Here is a 22440-nt window from a genome sequence, read left to right as displayed (position 1 = left end):
TTTAATCCAGAATGTGTTGTTTGAATTGTTGGAGAACTTTCCTGTTGCCACAAGACATCGTATGAAGTTTATGCATAAAGAAGCTCCTTCGCACTTAAGCATTAATTTACGTGCATTTTTGAACATACAATTTGAAAATCAGTGGATTGAATGTAATGTTGCAGTAGCTTGGCCACCTAGGTCACAATATTTGAATTCGATAGATTTTCATCTTTGGGAGACCTAAAATCCCTAGTATACTCGTACACACGTCCAATTGATTCAATTGAAGATTTACAACAAGGGAAAGAAGAAGGTTTCAGACAAACTAAGGCTACACCAGGAATCCATGAACAAGTGAGAGAATCGTTAGTACATCGTATTATGTTTTGTCAGCCATGAAGAACATATCGCACATATAATTTAGAATGTAATTAGTTTGTAATTAATAAGTTTAAACAAATTTATTAGATGTTAAAATTTCAATAGTCAGTTTCAGTGTTACATTTTAATTATAACAACAGCTAATTTAGTTAGTCGGAAACAACCAACTTAGTAAACAAATTGCTTGACTATAGACACCAATCAGACGTCTAAGTAGACTAATAAGTTGGAAATAAACTTAAATTTAACTTTGTGACTGTGAGTATAGTATACTATATAATACTTCTGTATTATATAAATGCTTGTCATTTTTAATTGCAATTACAATAGCAGTTTGGTCATCTAATTAGTATTTACGTAATGGGTATTTCTCAGCTCGGATATGAATTAAATTGTTTAAACTTGTAAAATATCACACATACGGGTATACGGCCAGTATCGTTATTTTTTACCCAGATCGAATTTGTTAAAACAGTCATCTAGATTTGGTATAAACAGTTCTGCAGATTATGCCCTGTTATTTTTAATTGCAATTACAATAGCAGTTTGGTAATCTAATTAGTATTTACGTAATGGCTATTTCTCAGCTCGCATATGAATTAAATTATTTAAATTTGTAAAATATCACATTTTATGGATATACGAAACTATTATGTAGCTTCGGACCCCATATAATGTGTTTACCAAAATCGAATTTGATAAAACTATCATTTTTTGGTTTTAATATTTTGTGGATTAGAATTCTGTTAGATTGTTCCTGTTAGTTATTTTCATTATAATGTTCTTTAAAACTAATTATGCATATTCATTTAATATTACAAGATAGTAGCCAGAAAGTCTATCGTTACTCGGTAATGTATGCTTCTTGCCATGTAGGAAGCATATGTTGTCTATTTTTTATGTATTTGAATAATCCTCATATGAGTTAAGACTACATACAAGGCGTGGTAGAAGTTGACATTATGTCTGTACCGCGAATATCGTCTAAACCCGCTCGTTAAGTGTGTCCTCTACTAACGATGAGGGAGTTGTGAATGTGTCGTTATCAAGCTGAAAGTGAAACATTAAACCTCTCATCAGTCTTGAATACAAGAATTTGAATGACTACACAGATTTGGTACAAAGAGGACTCCATTCACTGTGAGCAGAAATTAAAATATAAAATAGCTTTTTGTTAGCATCTTATTCTAGACGAACTGTGTTGTGTGCATTTAAATTGACTGCTTTAGTACTTATATTATATGCAATTTCACAAAAATATTAAATTACGAAGCTTTTATTATTAAATTAAGTTTTATTATAATACAGACTAAATCATAGGATTACATTGTAAATTCTTATACTATAAAAAACTACGAATCTCGATTTTATTTACATTAACAATTGCCTTCATTTCAAATCTTACTGAATTCAATATAACAGTTCTATTAGATGTCTTGGAGCGTTGCAGAGAAATTGCATTTTTGGGAAATATTTATAGAAATATCGTCTGAAGCTGCGATTAACTGCAAGTATTAAATCATAATTATTTACTCATATCGTATGTTTTTACTGAATACCTTCAAAACAGTTTCTGTTAGTAATAAAGTGAAAAAGTAAATAAAGTTAAACACATTTTCAGCTCCTTTAGGTAGTTTTACATTGAGTTGTTAACAAAGATATCCTTATCTTCGTCTACAGTTCGTAAAGATGTTTTACCTACGTTTATAGCAGTCATTAGGAAACTGTTTACAAGATGTTCTGGGCGAGAAAGACAGATTAAAGACTAAGAACATGAGAAGTGTAAACAGCGCAACCTCAGGTAAAAGCATTACCACGCTGCTCTGGGCGTGTAGGAGATGTTTTGACATGTAGAGAGCTTTTACACTTATAACATGTTGCTACATTGCCCTGTAAAAGCTTCTTAAAGTGGTCACGTAAAATGAACGCTCATTAGGGATGTGTACCTCATCTGTCATTTTAGTTTGGTTTTATCACGAAGGATATGTAAAATTATTATTATTCATTTGTAAATTTTTTTAAATCAGCCGTGTCGAGTGACTGAACACGAAATTTTGTATTCGATTCAAGAAAAAATGTAACGTTTTTAAATTAAAAAAAGAAGCTTAGAAATTACACATAGTCATGTAAGTACCTTTATGCTGCTTCTCTGGGACAGAATATATTAGGAGTGGGCAAGATTGGGGTAGGAGCCGCCTCCTGGCGAGATTTTTGAGGAAGTATTTAGGGTACTAATAGAGGGTCTGAACCAGCCTCTCCAGTCAAAGTAAACAGGGAGTGGCACACCCTCATAGAAATAAGGCTAGCAAGAACCTGTGACACTTAAGGAACGAACCCCACATGAAATTCGAATTAATCATTTATCATGCATCAGGTACACATTTTCAGTGTTAATGATTAAAAGGACCGTTAAGCGAAATTGCAAGTAATTCTTATTTAAAATTTAGCTTTTCTTTTTTAAATTTTACCGATTTTTACATTATATGGAAATAGATATTGCTATTGAAAATTAAAAGCTAATATCAACGTCAATAATATTTGCACACTTCAATACTTACATTATGACAGCTGTCATCCATACAGAACGATGATACATGATACAGCATGTTCTTGCTTCCAAATACCAATTCATTGTTCACATCACTGTCCGCAATGCAATTTCCAGGGTCCAGTGGGGGAATTATATACCTGAACGGTATCATACATTTCATCAATGAGAAATGGATGCGATGTCCCATCGACGATTTTCCATCATAAAAATTGCATTTACTGTCTCGTGTATTGCTTTGTGTTTCCACTTGGTACAATTACTAACTCACTACGTTCGCTTGTTTCCTTAAACTGTAGTCAAGGAGCGAATGGTTTGTACAATCAAGGTAATGTCCAGTTTCCCCGTCTTTGTCCTTCAGCTACTGTATATATACCGTCTCACAAAGTCTGAGTAAACAAAATTCCATACCTTATATGTACACGTTCCCACATTAGTTCATTAATTAAAATCCAAAATAAATGTTTTGAATTACCTTGTTGCCACGGTTTTGAAATAAGAAATATTGTTATCCTTTCACTCTATAAATGTAAAAAATTCAAATATTGGTTAAATTAATGAAATATATGATCGTGCTGTCATAATGCAATGTTTACACGAACAGTTTATAACATTTAACAGTCTCTTTCAGTTCATATGGCACAACTTTAAAGACAAAGATGGGAATTTTTCGGATTTAGAGGTCAGTGGAGCGAAGCACGATTTGTATTGTAACAAGAATAGGCCTTTATTTGTCCCAGGATCCCTAAGAATGTCCATGTAACATTTTAGTAAAATCGGTTCAATAGTCTACGCGTGAATGCAAAACAAACAAACAAACGCACTTTCGACTTTATAATGTTATTAGGATTGTTGACTTATATATCAACAATATCCCGTGCCGACTGACAAACGAACCGCCTAAAGGTGCAAAGTTCACTACCAGGGACCAGAGAGATGCTTGGATACAAGGGTATCACAAGGAGAAGTCACTGATGGCCAGTGATGTGAACAAAGTCTCCCTGCAGTGAGAAGCTAAATTGGTGAGCATCTCACACCTAATAACAAGCTTATATAAAAAAATATAAAATACTCTATAGTAGGAGACACATGGTTGCAAGCCTGGCCGTATGGACTGTTACCGAACCCCCACTTCCCCCCTCACCGATGTGACTAAAATACAAATACAAAATATTGTCGTTCTCAGTACTGAGTGAATAAGTTCGAACTCACTTAACATGCTTGATGGTCACTTTTGGAAACTAGAAGATTTATTATAACGTTCATAATGGTATTCAGTAGTGAATAAGTTCAACCTCGCTGCTTGAGCTCCCTTGCTCTATGACATTCAATTTTGGAAACGTAAATAATTATAACTGTATTAAAAGCTAGATGCTGCTATTACCAAGCTACGCAACAGGAATACGCTCAAACTCACTTGGTGCCTTAGTTCACTGACATTCGTGTTTTACATCCAAATGATTTATAACAGCGTTATAGGTAAACAACTTAGAAAACAACTCTGGGCCGAAAAAAGTACCCCTCCACCGCACCATGACCCCCTCTCGAAGTATCCCCACCACTGCTTAACACTCGCCCGCTTGCTCTATCCCCACGTTACGTCTATGACTACATTAGACTGTTAAATTAATATTTTACGCTTGAATAGGCCTACACACAAAAATTCAATATACTTGTAAAATGGGTAACTAGCTGCAGTGTAAACAAAGTGGCTCGAGCGAGACACGATCCACACTGCTGATAAAATAGAGACGAGAATATGCTTTTCCCACTCCCCACCACTGGAGGGGGCCCCTCCTGCGCGGCTTTCTGCGCAGGTTTCTTTGCAAGCGGTTTATCTATAAAATGTATATGCTGCCAACAGCAAGCTGCATAACAGTGGATAAGCTCAAATCCCACAACTGTGTTCCAGATACTGAGTTTACTGCATACTTTATTCAACCGGGTATGGGTGTTAACACGAAAGCGCCGACATTACTCTTTCCTTACTTAATATTTATTAACATTCGTGCAATTTAGAGATAACTTTATTTTTAGATGTAGAATTTATATTATGTACAATAGAATCGTACGTGTGATGGTAAATCATTATTTAGTGAAGCTAATTGTTACTGAATGGACATCAGCTGTTGGTGACAGGATTGCGGTCAGTTCAGTGATTGGGCTCGGACAATTCGATTCCAATAATGATCCTGTGTGATAATCCAGCAATTACACCACTTCAATGTAAATACTACATTATCCCTATGTCTCATTACCTGTAAACTTAATAGACAATTTAGGTAACACATAGATTGCTTCCTAATGTATAATTACGCAACAGATTTCTCGCAATTGACATAGCTTGTTCGAGACATATTTGTCATTAACATAATCGTAATAAATATATTTTCAATTCACTGAAAGAAGCGTAGTAAACAGTATACTAAAGAAAATATCGTAGTAATATTTGCTGCCAATCAGATAGATAATATAAACCATTAAACTATTTAAAATCCTAGATTCAAAGTTTCCACGTATATAGTTCTACGTATATATAGCCTACTTGTTTCTTAATTCATATTATGCAGTTAAATTTTTCTCGATGATGTGTGCTAAATGTATATAACTGTATTTGTTATTATGGGTAATGTACTGTAAAATGCATAAACAAAGACGAAAAGGTTTTATCAGCATCGTTATTAAGTTAATGTGAGAACCATGGCATCAACAATAATTCTCATGAAAAACACTTTAAAAAATTAAAAAAGGTCTTGCCATTAATAGCTTTATAAATTTAAAGTCTAGTAAATCACAAAGAATTGCAAAAACGTCAATATAAAATATTAAATTGAATAATCAGAATAATACACGGCTAGCGTAATGGTCCACGACTTTCGTGACAGAGTGAGAATGGTTTTTAATCAATTACATTGTAACTTTTGCATAGTTTATAGAGAAAAATAATTGTATATAAAAATAATAAGACCTACAACCACATTCTTTAGACCCTCCTGCATGTGTGTGCGTCTAAAGGTTTACAGTCGGAAGTTGCAAGGAAGCAGTTTGTACTGTGGAAGGAATCTGCTAGACCTGACCTTGATCGGATCAAAAGTGAAGACGAACCAGGGTGTTCATATCGGGCTCACAGCATCGTCCAACGAGATCTAAGAACCGGAGAAGACTGCGTACCTACAGGATCATCAAAGAATGGTCTGTGGTTGGATTATGTTCACCGTAGGTTTATGTGAGTCACAACAAAAAGAAAATAATTATTTTAATTAATAATTTTAATATTAAATAATTAATATCTATAGCTTCCATGATTCGATTTTATATGAAATTATAATAAATTAATAGTGAAATCTAAACCAAAAAATATTACGCGCTGTAATAAAAAGGTTTCCTATTATACTGCATTTAGAGTTTTCTATATTCAAGCGGCACGCTCTTATGTCTAGGCTAACAAGTACCTTTAACTCTCACCCCTAACTCCAACAGTCAGCTCCCGCAGTAGACTAGACCTATCAAACTACCCTTGGGTCTAGAATCCCAACATTTGCGGTCAGTGATGTGCCGTTCCTGGATATCCATAAGGTTGCCCAGATTTTAGTGACACATCTGTTTGTGCTGTACCCAGTGTGGGTTCAACTGGAAGGTATACACTAGCCAGAAGCGACCTTCGTAGATAACAATACTTAATAGTTAAAAACTGATAACAATAAAGGATTAAATGCGTATGAAAAAGAACATATAAACTATATAAGGAGGTGGTTAGTGTAAACGCCTAAGTTACTCGAAGTTTCTGATCTGCAGAATATTTCACAAGAAATGGGATAAAACAAACATAACACAGTAAAGAGAACTTGCAAGCAAAGTAACTTGCCATTTTATTAGGCCAATGTGTTACATTATTTGGGTACCATTATTAGAATAACCTAACAAATTTCAGCAATCTGAAAGGCTTAAGGGAGTAAAATTTAGGTACAACTAATGATTTAGAGATCCAGGATGAAGTAAATTAGGAAACGAGAATGGATCTGTGTACCACCAAACCTTATATACCTTAGCATCTAAAACATAATAGTAGTATTCCACTCTTCTCATTTCATTCATGTTGACTAAATATTTCGTTTCTTATATACAGCTTTTGTATTGTTAATTACAAAATTTGTAGAATCTTAATTTTAATTCCTTTTAAGTTCCTACCTGGATAAGGAAATATATCAGATATCAAAAAGGCATAGTATCATATTGTTTATAACAATTACAGCTTAATGAGCACATTACTTCTAAGATCATAAGAATACATATTCATGAGTTATAATGATACTGTTCGCATTTTCAGTAGCAGACTTTCCTAATTTGATATCATATAACGAACCTGTATATATTACTGAAAGTTATATTTCCAAAAAATATTATTATTAAAATTTTCATGCATGTTTTAATAAGATATAAACCAATTATTAATCCTCAGTGTTTAAACTGCGAATACAATCTGTAATTTAATTTTGTACTAACATGAATCTTCTTAATATAATTAGACGGTATCACTTGAAGTTCTCCGCACTTCAAGTTAAACAAGAACAACTCGTGTAGTTCTAAGAAACGGTCTGGAAATGTAATACTGACATTATCTTTTCATAAATGCATTTGTTAATGTTACATCTAAATGTTTTAATGTAGTGAGTGGCACAGTTAATTGAAACTGTTCGAAGCGTAAATTTAATTATTGATTATTTCCTTCAAGCTCTACGTTCAAGTCAAACAAGAACAACTTGCGTAATTCTCAGAACTGGTCTGAAAATGCAAAGCTAACGTTACCGTTATGTAAACGTCTTTGTTATTCTAGTATCAAAACAATTAAATTAAATATTGCAGTAATTAAAAGTGTTCAAAGGACAAATTTACCTAGAAGTTCGTCGTTTAGTTCAACTTTCCTTCTATTAAAGATGAAAAAACGTTCTTGATTCTTAGAAATGATTTGAATTGAAGCCTTACATATTTATTTGACGAACCTCTTTTATTTATCTAAGAACTCTTCGGATATATTATCAAAAAATATGTATTAATTAATATCATATATCCATGTTTGGGTATGTTTGAACAGTTTCTTTTCCTTCTTCATTTTTTCTGTTCTTTATTTTTGTATGTAATAATACCTATCCTTCGATGACGAAGGGAATAGATTTCTATCCTCGAAAAGTTGTGTTATATACTTTATAACCTATAACGACGACCCGAAATCCTGTTATACTTTCATTTGCAGTTTAACATTAGTTATGAAAATGTGAAAGTGGCTTTTTTATCTATTTGTTCGACCCTTGTGTGTTGTAAAGGACAAAGAAGTTTGGGGTTGGAGGGGAGAAGTCTCCCCAATTCTCACAATATGGTGCTGCCCAGGACCGGAAGCGTAACGGATATTTACTGCGGTATTCTCTACCTACACCGGAAACCAATTTAACTTTACAGCTTCTTCGTCTCTCCCAAGGTCAATTAAAATATAAAACTGAGTTCATCTTGAATGCTATAACGAAGTTCAAAGCATAGCGCAAGCAATTTAAATAAACATATGCAAGCATTGATACCATTCTGTAGGAATGACTTAGAAACTTATCTCTGTATTATTCTTTGAGCACATATAACTTTGTATTGAGTTTAAATTTTAATGTTTGGTGTATTTTAGTTACCAATGTCACAAAATATTGTCAGAAGATAATGGTATACATTTTATAGTAAGTTATTTATGAAAATAACGACTTAACTATGACACGTTTTCGTACAAAATATGGCTCAATAGAATTTTTCAATAGAGAATGACATAATCTTGATATATATATATATATATATATATATATATATATATATATACACATCTGTATATAGTTTTTTTGTATTCATAAATATAATATACACATATAATAACTTTTCATGTCTTAGTTAAATTATTATTCGCAAAATAAAGTTTTAGGACAAAACGATATTTTAAAGGTGAATATATTTACCAATATTAATGATCTTTTTTCTTATATATAATAAAATAAGTAAGAAAATTGTAAGATACATGCAATAGAATGCACCGCTTCAAAGATATTAGACAGTTTTAGAAGTAATCTATATTTTCTGTATCTAAATTTTGAAGCTAGCACTCCAATCTAGGGTGGATTGTTTCTGAGATTTATAAATTTTTTGTAATAATCTTAATTTTCCATTACTATAATCTAAATTTGAAATTTTGATCACATCATCTTTAAATGTTATATCAAACTTGGATCTGATATGAAGAAAAATAAAAAGTTTATTAAGCAAAACTTTAAAGGAACATGCACTGTTTTTGACATATTAAGCATTATTATAAATAATTTAAATCTTCATTCTCCACCCACTTCCCTATCTATTGAATGCCGCAGTTTATAAAGTTTTGTTTAACATGGTTGCTCAATCTAAGAGCAAATTAAGTACGCAAACATGTCAAGGAAATTGGACTACGAAGCGCCATTTTCTATATGTTACACATTTACAGAAACAATCTCAATTCACTGTCTTTTTTTTAGTAAATCATTAATTTATTGAGCTATATTTTGAATGGAGTGATAATGAACCTTATACGAATGGTTACCTTGTATAGGGCTGGTAAAGTGGGGACTATCTTGATTTCATCACCATAAGAACATACTCAAACCTTATACACTTTTAAGCCTTTTTTTGTTCACAGGGAGGTCAACGATGAAATCGCGTGTGTTCAATAATATACCATTTTGACAAATCACACATTAAGACATGTGACTTAATAAACTGAACAAAAGACTTTACATGTTTCATTGTAACCACAGCAAAACCAATTACGTGACACATGGTCTAACTTACTTCATTGATTAACAGGAGTACTTTATCATATAAAATTAACTTTTCTGAAGAAATCGTTTCAGATTTCAGGTTAGAAATAACTTAATTTGTATAAATTAAGCGATAAAACAAGCGTTTCAATAAACCTAGGACTTCAATAAAATGATCTTATCTTACTATTATCTTATCTTATTTTTTAAACTTACGATTAAGGGGAGCATGTACCTTTTTGGCACCAAAATATCGATTTTTTGATACATATCATAAAAAATACTATGTTTTATGCCCTTTTCAAAAATATATAACACTCTATATCTGAGAGGTTTAGAAATATGTGTAAAATGTGTTTTAAGAAATGTATGCACGCTTTTTCCAGCTGACAACATGGCGCGCTATGGATTGTTAGTGTCAGAATGTATTATATACATATTACTTGCTCCAATTGTATGATTATTAAGTTTTTCCCCTTTAGGTTGGTAGCACTGCTTGCTTTAGATGCATTTGAAGGATGTAAGTCATCTGTAACTTACCTAACCTACACTATTGATATTATTGTTATTGTTTATGTTTACTAACAGTGTTTGTCAGTGTAATTCTATTTTGTGTGGTGCCAGTGATCAAAACTTTGGACTCTTAGTGTGTATTTATTATATAAATAAGTGATATTATTGTGTATTAGCCATGCCTAGAGTGAAAAGGTTCAATAAACAGTCTTACAGAGGTAACCAATTTCGTAAAAATTCAAGTGAACTAGGACTAAGTGCTTCTCCAGGTACAAGTGAATCTAATAGGCCTAGGCCTAAACAATCATCTAGTTCTAAGAAGATTAATGATTCAAAGTTGCCTAAATTTAGTGATTATGACATAAACAATGTAAATATTATAATAGATTTACAACAGATTTCTGGCCTAATAAAATCTTTCACTGCATGTAAATATTGTAGTAGTTCCGACTGCATTGACATAAGCCTAGATGAAGACTTCAAGTGTGGAATAGTACATCGTGTAAATATTTGTTGCAATGTATGTAAACATACTGACTCAGTAATAAGCTCCAAATGTGTTAGAAATATGTATGAGTTGAATCTAAGACGGTACCTGGCAGAAGCGAGGCTTCACCTCTGTGAATGGCGTAATGACAGCAACATCCTTCGATACAGGAAAGGTTATGGACTTTGAGTGTTTCAGCAAATATTGTAATAAATGTGTCAGAAAACCTCTAAGCCATGACAAAACCCTATTGAAACAGCACAAAAATTCTGGTACTTGTTTGGCAAATTTTTCAGGTACAAGTGATGGAATGGAGGTGGCGGGAGCTCTGACTCTTTGTCGCCGCTCTGAGGCTAAACTCAATGTGCGATACACAAAATACCTTGGAGATGGGGACTCTAAGGGGTTTACTCATGTTGTGGCAAACAATCCCTATGGTGATGATGTTTTGTTAGAAAAACTTGAATGTGTAGGCCATATTCAGAAGCGACTAGGAACAAGACTGCGGCGATTGAAGAGGGATAAAAAAGGAATCAAATTGAAGGATGGTAAAGGACTTGGAGGACAAGGTAGGTTGACTGATGTAGAGATAGATCACTTACAACGTTTTTATGGGATGGCAATAAGGAATAATTTGGAAGATGTTGAAAAAATGAAGAGAGCAATATGGGCTACGTTCTATCACAAATTATCGACTGACGCAAAACCTCAGCACGAACTATGCCCGCCTGGGATTGAGTCTTGGTGCAAATACAGACAAGCTCAGGCAAATAATAAGCTAGATGATTTCAAACATACAAACTCATTGCCTGAATCTATTATGGTAGAAATAAAACCAATCTATAAGGATTTATCAGCCCCAGCCCTACTAAAGAGGTGTCTGCACGGTAAAACACAGAACCCTAATGAAAGCATCAATAGCGTAATTTGGAATAGGCTACCCAAGACCACATTTGTTGGCATTCAGACATTAAAATTAGGGGTTTGTGATGCAGTTCTTAGTTTTAATGAAGGAGCAATGGCCAAAGTGAATGTTTTGGAACGATTATGCATCCAACCAGGACGCTTTATGGTTGAAGGCCTTCAACAAATCGATTCCAATAGGGTTAAAAAAGCTGACAAAGAAGTCCAAGAAGAAAATAAAAAGAAGAGGATAAAAAGAAGGATAGGAAAAAAGAGTAAAAATGAAGAAGATGATTACTGTCCAGGTGGATTTTAAAGTGATTATGTGTTTTGAAGTGTAACTAAAACTTTAAAGCTGTTTTACCGAAAGTACCGTTTTGTGACATTTCGGAACACGTTGTGAAACAATTATTAGACTTACAGACTTCAAATTTTACACACTTATTGCAGACTAGTTGGTGAGTAGATTCATGCTTTTTTATCAATATATATTATGTTTTTATAATTTTAAAAAATATTGTATTTACATAATTAAAAAAAAATTTTTTTTGTTAAATTGCAACCACGATAATTTTTTTGTTTATTGAGATATTAAAAAAAAGGCATGAAAATATAAAGCTGTTAATGTAGAACAAAACCCTAAAGTTTAAAGTCAATATGTCTAATAGTTTAGGAGATAATGGTACCGACATGTTGCAGTGTACTCCCATTTAAATAACATGGGACCCGAAAAAGGTACATGCTCCCCTTAAACTCAACGATATAAGTTTCAGGAGTAGTCAGTAAAACTGTCGTTATAAATGTCTGGAATTAATCATAAATATTTGTTGTTTCATTATTTTTTAAGTCATTTCCTTGTTCAAATCATTTTCTAGTCTACCCTTTTATTATATACATGACGTCAAACCAATCCAATTATTGTTTATGTTCAGCTAGAGAAAGTGCAAACAATATTTCACTGTATTTGTGTATGGTAGTGATGTGTTGGCAGCGCATTTATCAAACCTGTGGACAAAGCTTTCCCAGTGACCGTAATGTGCGGCTGCATCCATTAGGAAAATTACAACAGAACCGAATACTGTGTTCATCTTTTACAGAAAATTCAAATAATTTATTTACTCACAAGTAAGAATAATGCATATAATATAAAAGACTTACACATAGATAGTATAGGTTAAATAAAATTTACAAAATATAACATTAAAAGTGTACAAAATAATTATTATAAAAGCAGTATGTATAGGAATTGTAGCCATCGTTTATAAAAAATGCTACTGGCCAATGGATATAACCAATATATGAATGTTTTACTAATTTGTATGTGTAGAACAAAATCCCAATATATTGCAAGACTTTTACTGAACACCCCGTATATATCCATAAATACTTATGTCTAAAACACACACACATGCACACAATATTTGTCGATGGATCGTTCACTATATTCACCCTTAACTAAGGAATCGCGTTTTATAACCAAAACTAAAATCAACTCATAATAGTCTAAACAAAGAATAAAACCTAAAATTACTAAAACAAAAAACATGTTATTACAACTCTCATCACGTTATTTTGGAATCTGAAATTTGACTAGCTTCGGAAAGAAACTGATGATATATAAATAATCGACTTTGAAAGATATCAAGAAGGATTTGTTCTCTAAGAACTATATTGCCTTGTTTTGATGAGGACACCTGAGAACTTTTGTCTTAGAGTACTTTTGTAAACTCCACAACCATCAAGTAATATCCGTTTATCGATCTCATAAACTTTAGTTATTGGTTTTCCTAACCTCAAGAGGAAGGTTGCAAACATTTAATTTGACAAAAGTCCAGATTGGTTTCTTAGGTTTATTTATTGATATATGATTTTCTGAAAGAAAAGGTTTTGCAATGAATCATTAAGAGTCATCAACACATTTTACCTCATTATTTACATTAGACACACTGTATCAGTAAACACCAAATCAAAAAGATTTTTTTAATTTCATGAAAATATTCAAGAACATCGTTGGCAAAATATATTTTTGACATTTTCTTCATGAATGAGATTTAGTTTTTTGTTCTACTACTATTTAAGTTGAAATCTAAACGTATGTACTGTTTTACGTAGACCTAAAGATTGTCAAAGCGCGTACTTAGGTAATCTTTAGGCTGTTATTAAGTTATACATGTAGGCATTAACCAACCCTTTAACACAATTTCAAAGAAAAATGTGCTTGTGACATGCTGTTTAACGATTACTATTTAGTTAGCAAAATTAGATACTTTGATTGAAAAAAATAAGTATGTGGTGTTGTACCAATGAAAATATACAGGTAAAACACAAATTGTACTGACGAAGAATAAGTAGGTTATATTTTATCAAGATGAAAGTTATGTAATTAGTTTGCAGATGCCTGCCTTTGACACTACCCCTCAAGCGCAACGATCCAATATATAGAATCGATAATGCAACAATGTAGGTTATATTGCTTCAATCCACAAAGGACTTTATGGAGATCTTATCAATGAACCCTTTGGTACTTTTATAATAATATGTTTATGCAAGAAAGTAGTTTTTCTTAAAGTTTCATTAAAGTGCCAACTACAAGTCTATTCTGTTGCACTAGGTAAATGTACAGCTTCATATAACATGTTATCCAAATTAGGTTTTCATAAAAGTAAAAGAAAAGGAATGATTTCATAAATACAGCTTTCGCGCTAAAATATTATAACTACAGTTCCTACCGATCGTTCTGTACGTAAAAAAACTTTAGAAACTCACTGAGAACTATAACTACAAGAACAAAATTATTCATAAAACGTAAAAATTAGTCATTTCTTAGTAATTAGGGAAAATTTTAGTACCTTATATCACATTTAAGAAAATATTTTTTTTTATTATCGTCGTTCATATTGACAGGGTTATTTATATATAAATATATGTATATACAATTAAACTGATTTTTGACTGGATTAATGATGTTTCCCCCGTGCATCCCGCCACAGCACCTGACTAAAGGAACAAGGGCCTCCTTAGTCAGTTCCTCGTGGCGACATTGTCTTCTTTATCCTTCCCGCAGTTACCATATTCTTCTTGGCCTCTCAACGTTGCTTTATTCACGATCGCCACCTTCTTCAGCGACCCCATTTGAACGGAAGGACGTATCGGCTACCTCTGATTCTAACCATGCCCCCCTACCCATAGTACCCTTCTTCTGCGGATCATAAGACTCACCAAATTGTACTCCTACCTCTTGCCTCAAATCCGGGATGAACAATTGTGTGTTCTGCATCTGAAGGTACAGATGTCGGAAGCTAAGTCCCCTACCCCTGTGAACTCAGACCATCGGCTCCAGTACCAGCGAGTCTGGGAAAGGGTACCTTTAGCCAGCTTTTACCGGCATATCCCCAGAGGTACAGGATACACCCATGCGTGTGACCATCTGCAGAGGTGCTTCTGAGCAGAGTTCTAGCAACAGCCCAGAGCAGCATCCCCATGAGAAAGCCCACTTCTTCTCCCAGCTCCCCGGGAACATAAAATGGCCTCTCGAGGACCGTGGTCACTCTGCTCTTTGTGTTATGGGTTGTATCCACCAGCACTTCGTGAGTCACCATGACGGGAGTGCTGTTACCTCCAATATTCTTGGTTTGGTAGAAGAATATTTCTGATACCATAAATTTAATTTATTTGACAAACACTGTGACAGTACCGCACATGGTAAAATTCGTTCAAGCCATTTTGGTAAAGTTCCGAATCTTGTTGTTAACGAAAACTCATATTATACAATGCATAACGAATATATTACGTCACCGGAATCACGCACTGCAATCAAATCTGTGGTTTTATGCAGTTATTGTACGTTTTGGCTTCATAAGCAATATAAATGCTGTAATTTGCAAATGTGTAATGTTACCGCACAGTGGTAAAACCTGATATACGTATGTAAATGAGACCTACTTTCTGTGATACATTGCGACTTCTTAAACGGAAGCGTCGTAGTAGTTTTAAGTTTTTCCTTACCTTTAAGTACTATAAGGAAACACTGTCAACACTTTTACGTTTGTGTTGTTTGTAACACCTACATATTATGTATATTCTGCCAAACATTTAGACTAGTACCATAGAGAAATGTCACTATAATTTTTATAAGTACTTTGCGGAAAACCTGATGTATAAGTCAGACATGCTTTTCTCGTGATATTTGATTTCCTATACAATTCCAATAATACTCTGCATACCCAAGTTATCTAGGTTAGTTATTTACCTGAAAAGAGATTAGATTGCAAATCTAGAAAAAAAGTGTTACTGACTTTTTTGTTTCACTGAACAATGGCAAATGTGCGGAAAAAATCCTGTTTTCTTCACAATCCTTCTATCGTGAAAAACAAAAAACAACTTCAAACAAAGAACGAGTTATCTAGTTATCTAGAGAGATGTGCCGTCATTTTGATTATTGTAATATGATTCTAAATCTATACCAAATGCGCATTTATGATCACCTGTGACTCCATGCACAATACCACTTGTACATGTTATAGGTGCCAAACATGTAATATCAGGGAATCCAGATGTCTCTAAGTCAGAGCAGCGTAGTTGATGTGTAACGGCCTCATAACATCTGACAGTGATAAACAGTCCGAGCTTCAGGGAGATAAGGTTTAGTCCATGATGGATAGCTTTATTTTCCTTACAAGTCTTTATCACCCATTGTCCACGGTTTAGTCAGAGCTACTCATTAAATACTTGAGTATTTACCGTGCCATATTCTCAAGTCGTGAGTGGAGTTTACTAGATATTCTGATCTTTGTAAACAATAGGGGGTTAATATGCTTATATTTACAAAGTATATTATTTATTTGTTTATATTCTGTCGATTTGAGTAAATAACAAGACTACGGATATTGCCCACCATGACGTCGTGTTAAAAAATTATAGGATAGAAACACGAAATGACGTCATTTTGTGGAATTTATTTTCTTCCACAAGTGTTAAATACGAAAACATAAATTAAAGGTATCCAAAAGAAAACACAAAAAACGTACGCTTATAAAATAAAATGTTACATCTCTGTACGCAAAATGTAACACAAAAATATATGAACCCAACTACACTCAGTCTAGAGAAGCACACTCGATGGATTAGGCAGGAAAAGATAGTAATGACACAGTGATGGTGGCATACCTATACCCAGGCGGAGGTAAAAATGTTGTACGTTGTAGTAGTGCGAGTCTGGAATAAACGGTCACATCTGGCATAATGTTTAAATATAAATTAATGTTTGGCTTTAAAAGGAAAGTCTGGATTTTATTTAAAGATGTTTGAGTACTTGAATTTTAATAATTTCTGCAGATTATTAAATAACTGACCAATCTTATACCAGGTTATTCTAAAGATCAAAATAAAAACTTTTATCAAATAATATATTGACCTATCATCCTTAGTTTTATGTCTATCTGCCGTATGGGATTGCTTATAATACTTTATAACTCAGCGACGGTTTGAAATACCAAACTGAAACTTTATTTGTCTAACAAATTACTATTAAAAACAATAACTAAGTGATACTAGTGGTATTAAATATAGTGGTTACGCATTTAAAAGCCTAATAACATTGCAAGTTATTTTATTACGAAGCAGAAAAAAACTTTTTAAATAGAACGTTTCGTGTTTCATCATTACGATAAGGGGTAACAGAATCATTTAAGACTTTTCATGTGAAAGTTTACTTGTATTTGTTATAGAAAATGATGTTTAAGAAAAAAAAAGTATGTTTCGCTGTGATTTATGTGATTCCAACACAAGTTTATATTACGGTAACTTTTAACATACTGTAAGTTTAAAGTAATGCGATGTATTTTGTAATGGTAAATAAAAAGAATAAGGACTGGTTACCTGTGGAATGCCAGGAGTCTTTGCAACTGATAATTTCATGTAAAGAGTGATAATGCCTTATAATAACCTGTCAGGTAGCAGATGAAATTCAAGGAGTATGGTCATTATGGGCTGTAGCGGCATAGTTGTACTTAGCCAAATAAAACTAAATGTGTGGTAATATAAACTACAGATATACATCTTTATGTGTGTATGTACATAAGTACATAAATATTATAAGGAAAATATATAGTTTTAGTCTTTAACAACTATTAAACTATTAGTACTAATTTAATCTGTTTCTTTTTCCAACATTTGGATTTTTGTACCTGAAGTTCATAGATTTAAAATGCTTTCATCCTATTCATATGACATTATTACTATTATTTTATTCCCTCTGTACATTGTATAAAACAAGCATTGTCCTTTACCCTACATATACACCATAGTTTCAATTAACTGAAATCTGACTAACGAAATGTGCCCGCTACCCAAATATTTCAGAACAAACTAAAATAAATTGTAACGTTTTACTTACATATATAAATATTTATTTTACAATTAAGTTTATAAATACAAATCTTGACGTATAGACAATATAAAATTATGACTATGCAAGATTACTAAATGCTAAATTAATGTTTTCCTTACAGAAATGGCTATTCTGGGTATTAATCCATATATTCCATATAAATTTATTTTATCTAAATAACATGGTCCATTAAAAATCAGTGTAAACTCTTATTGAAGTGAAATGAAATTTTTTACTCTTCTATTACGGGGTAATGGGCGGACATCTATTTATGATCAATCAGCGTTCTTTGAAATAAGACTAATATAATTACTAAATAATATGCACAAAATATTGTATTGCAATAATATTATGAGCACAGTTTTACAAGTGGGTATCAAGCAGTTTAGTAAAAAATAAAAATGTTCATTGTTGAGCATTCTTTTTTATGGTAGATTTGAAAATTACATGAATAAAACGTGCTAGGGTTTTCATTTACTTCAAATACTGTAACCTATTTTTGGGGAATATCGTTTTTATTTTAAAACTATTTTATAACTATTAGACTATAAAAAAACTACATAAGTCATTTTGACAATAGCATGAAGTGAGAACGTGTTTTTGTGACATTTTCTTACTTATTTGTATGTTATTGTTTTATAAGTATTAATACAGTATCAGGAATTTTGCGATCTATTCGTGGCTCATGTTTGTGAGTGATATCATTATATCATAACGAAAAATCTTTAGAAACATTTCTGAATTAAATCAAATCTTACTTAATAACAGTTTTTCTCAATAAATTTACTAAGGCTATTAATTAGGACTAATTTTAGTTTACTACTAACTATTTGAAATTTTGTGTTAAAATATTAAAATATTTTACTACGTAGTTTTATGTGTGATTCTTTAATCATTAAATAATTAATTGTTTATATTGTATTTACGACACACACGGAAAACTTTAGAAAGATTTCTGAATTAAATTGAATGTTACCTAATAATGGGGTTTTCAATAAATTTACAAACGCAATTGTTTATGATTTATTATAATTTAGTATTGACACTTTGATATTTTGTATTTTAATATTAAAATATTTTATAATAGTTTTATGTGTGACTTTTTAATCATTAAATAATTAATTGTTTAAAAGTTGTAATTACGACCAGCAAATAAATTAACATTGTGTTGTCGCAAGATAATCACAATGATCAGCCTTTCATAAAACTGGTCACCATTAATCAGTCCCCAATCACTCTGTTTGCTATTAAGTCAATGTTTATTCAATTAACTATTCAATTACTTCAGCTACATTAGAGCTCCTTGTCTGGGACGCGGTTTGGAGCTCTAATGGCCAAGAGGTATTGAATGGGACCTATTCATTCGTCTCGTTTATAGAATTCAAGCACTTTTCACTGCAATTTATGTGTCCATCTTTCTTTCAGCTTTCTTCTCTCTGAATAAATTGGCGTATTTTCATCAATAATCGCAAAGGTTTTATTTCGCAGGGTTTTAAAACAAACTACAACACTTGTAATATCAGCTCATACTGTAACTTTCCTAGTACATATAATAAAAAGAAACAAACAGATTTTAGATTAATGAAGTATATATAATTGTACACTAAATAATATATATGTTTAAGAATAAAAGAAAAAGATTTCATACAATCCTATAAATTTCGACGCAGTCCTCAAAAATGATATAAACATAGTGCATACAAACGTAAAAAAATAAAACTGAACATGCAATTAAGTTTTAGTATCAGCTGAAATTTTTCTAATCTAAATTTCAATATACAGTGTAATATAAAATTCTTTGGTATATTATAAGAAATGTAGGCAAGTGACTTTATATTAAAATTTAGATTATAAGTTAAAACAATTGCACTCTAACAACCTAAAATTAAAAAAGATATAATCAATTTTATTATTTTTTAATCGTGAATTCAGAACAATAATATAAATTATACATTCTGTTAAACATTATTTAGTCTGTTTTTACAGATCATTTCTTATTCAATCCAAAAGGTAATTTTTCCTTAGTGACTAAATGTTACGCTTGTTCTAAAATTTCCAATAGGTTTTTGGAAGAATTTTCTGGAACTTAGCAAATCCCTTTTAATGAGTAACAGTTATGAGCCAATGCGTGTCGTGAAACTACATTAACGATTGGTCTTAATCCTAATATGTAAGGGATTTGTTGTTAAACCGATATGGTACTTGGGACGAAATTTGCATGACTATTGATAAATAAAATTATATGATTCACAGTTACTTGTTATTTGAAATTGGATATGTTTTATTAGGATATATATATGACTATATATATATATATATATATATATATATATATATAATCTTTTTGTGAAACGAGTGTCTTAAACAATTTTGGTAAATCTTAATGAAAATCCAGTAATAAAATAACAGAATGTACAAAGTTTTACATGAAATATAAAAGACCAATTACAAAATTGGCGCAAAATTTTGATTACAGTCAATTATCACTACTCAGAAAACTATAGCTGGATGTCAACTGAGGTGCTGCGAATGTTAATATAACGCAGGGACGATGGGAGGAGGGTAAATATGGTGGATGGGATGGATTGACATTAAGAGAAAGGGAGAGAGAGGCAGACACAGTGAGAGGGAGAGAAAAAGAGATAAAGAGGGAGAGAGAAAAAGAGAGTCGCACGGGAGTCTTAGACTATAAATACTCGCACATCTGCCTGTATATCTCCCTTGGCAGCCATTTGGCTGATTTACTGAGTTGGTAACACTATTTTTACTCTACTTATCTAATTTTTTAGACAATTTCTTCAATAACTAACTACTCTTAAATCTTAGGACTTCGGCAATAGACTTATAATTGTATTGTACCTGCCACCAAATGTGTTCACAAAAGAACAATACAAGATATTTAAATGGATTTAACTCAGTAAAACAACTACCTACTCATGAATTGACTATTGAATGAATCAGGTTTTATGGGTTTGGTTCTAATAAGTCTTGGAACAACAGATACTGTAAAATAATTTTAGATATTTTGACGTGACAACGTCTTAAATTAGGTTGCGGCTCGGAGTCACTCATGAAAAAGTGTAACGCCCGGTAACGTTACGATGCCCGTCCGTGGGTCCGCCGCACGGGATAAAGCAGATAACTGTGGGTCCGCCGCACGGGATAAAGCAGATAACTATGTTTATTCGTGAAAATGTGGAGTGCTTAGATTCGTCATTTACAACAACTACAACAATAAAGGTAAATAATTGTACACTGATATTTCATTATCGTAAACTATGATTGATTGATTAATTGTTAGATTGACACAAAAGTTGAGAAACTGAGTTTATAGGTTATGTCATACTATTGACAAATGTTGATAGTGTTAAGTAAATTATTAGTTTAAATCACTCTGCAATCAATCGTAATTCAGTCGATTGAGAAGAAACAGCGCGTATTGCTAGTCAAACATTTAAAATAACCTGTAACCTGTCATAACAGTGCGACCAAACAAACGAACTAAACCGACCAATCACCAAGCGCGGAGTTAGAATTTAACTGTGTTTAGCAAGAATTTCAAATTCCAATTTTAGTAAATGTTTTATTCAACTTTACCATTTACAATAACAAATTTTAATTAATTTCAAATTATGTACAATGTTTTAGTAAACAAAATATATTTCTATAGTTAAAATTTGTGCAATTCTTATTTTCATTCAATTCCTTGTTCCTATTGTGCAATTTAATAATATTCATATCAATAAATATTCTACCGAGAAAAAGACGTTGTCACGTAAAATCTTCGCCCGTAAAACCGACTTTACAGGCAACCATAATTTTTTTTATATAATCTTTAGCAATAGATAACAAATAATTTTGTGTGTGCTAGGATAGAAAAAAATGTTTTTATTAGAAATATAACGGCGATTGTGAGCATGTTAATATACTTCTTTATGTTTAAAATAGGAAAACCTGAACGCTTATGAAGGTTATTAACAGATAAAGAATAAACAAAAGATTATGTATATATTAAGCAATAGGTACGAGATGCGTACTATAGGTGTTTTATTAGAAAATTTAAAAATTTAGAATAAAAATCGTACTAAACCAAAGGTATGGCATTTTAACAAAGTTTCAACCTTCTAAAATATTAAAATATTTCCAATTATGTTCAATTAAAATTTCTGTGATTTTAAAAATAAGTGGTATTTTATAATTACTGGTAATAATATGGCTATTTCCATTGTCCAATAAACGACATTATAGATGATATCAAATAAACATTCCAGCCATGTGACAATAACTATCGTGCTGCAACGCTTACTAGCCTCAAGTCCAACCGGTCACTTGGGATCTTTAAGGTCCCAGGGAGGTCAACACACTTCCGGGTCTAGTGATAGCCTCAAACTTCTCCTTGAGACTCACTTCCCTGATTGTA

This window comes from Homalodisca vitripennis, chromosome 1 (genome assembly GCF_021130785.1).
Source record: "Homalodisca vitripennis isolate AUS2020 chromosome 1, UT_GWSS_2.1, whole genome shotgun sequence".
NCBI classification, from domain to species: Eukaryota; Metazoa; Arthropoda; class Insecta; order Hemiptera; family Cicadellidae; genus Homalodisca; species Homalodisca vitripennis.
The sequence above is the reverse complement of the archived record's forward strand: the minus strand, read 5'-3'. Positions refer to the sequence as shown.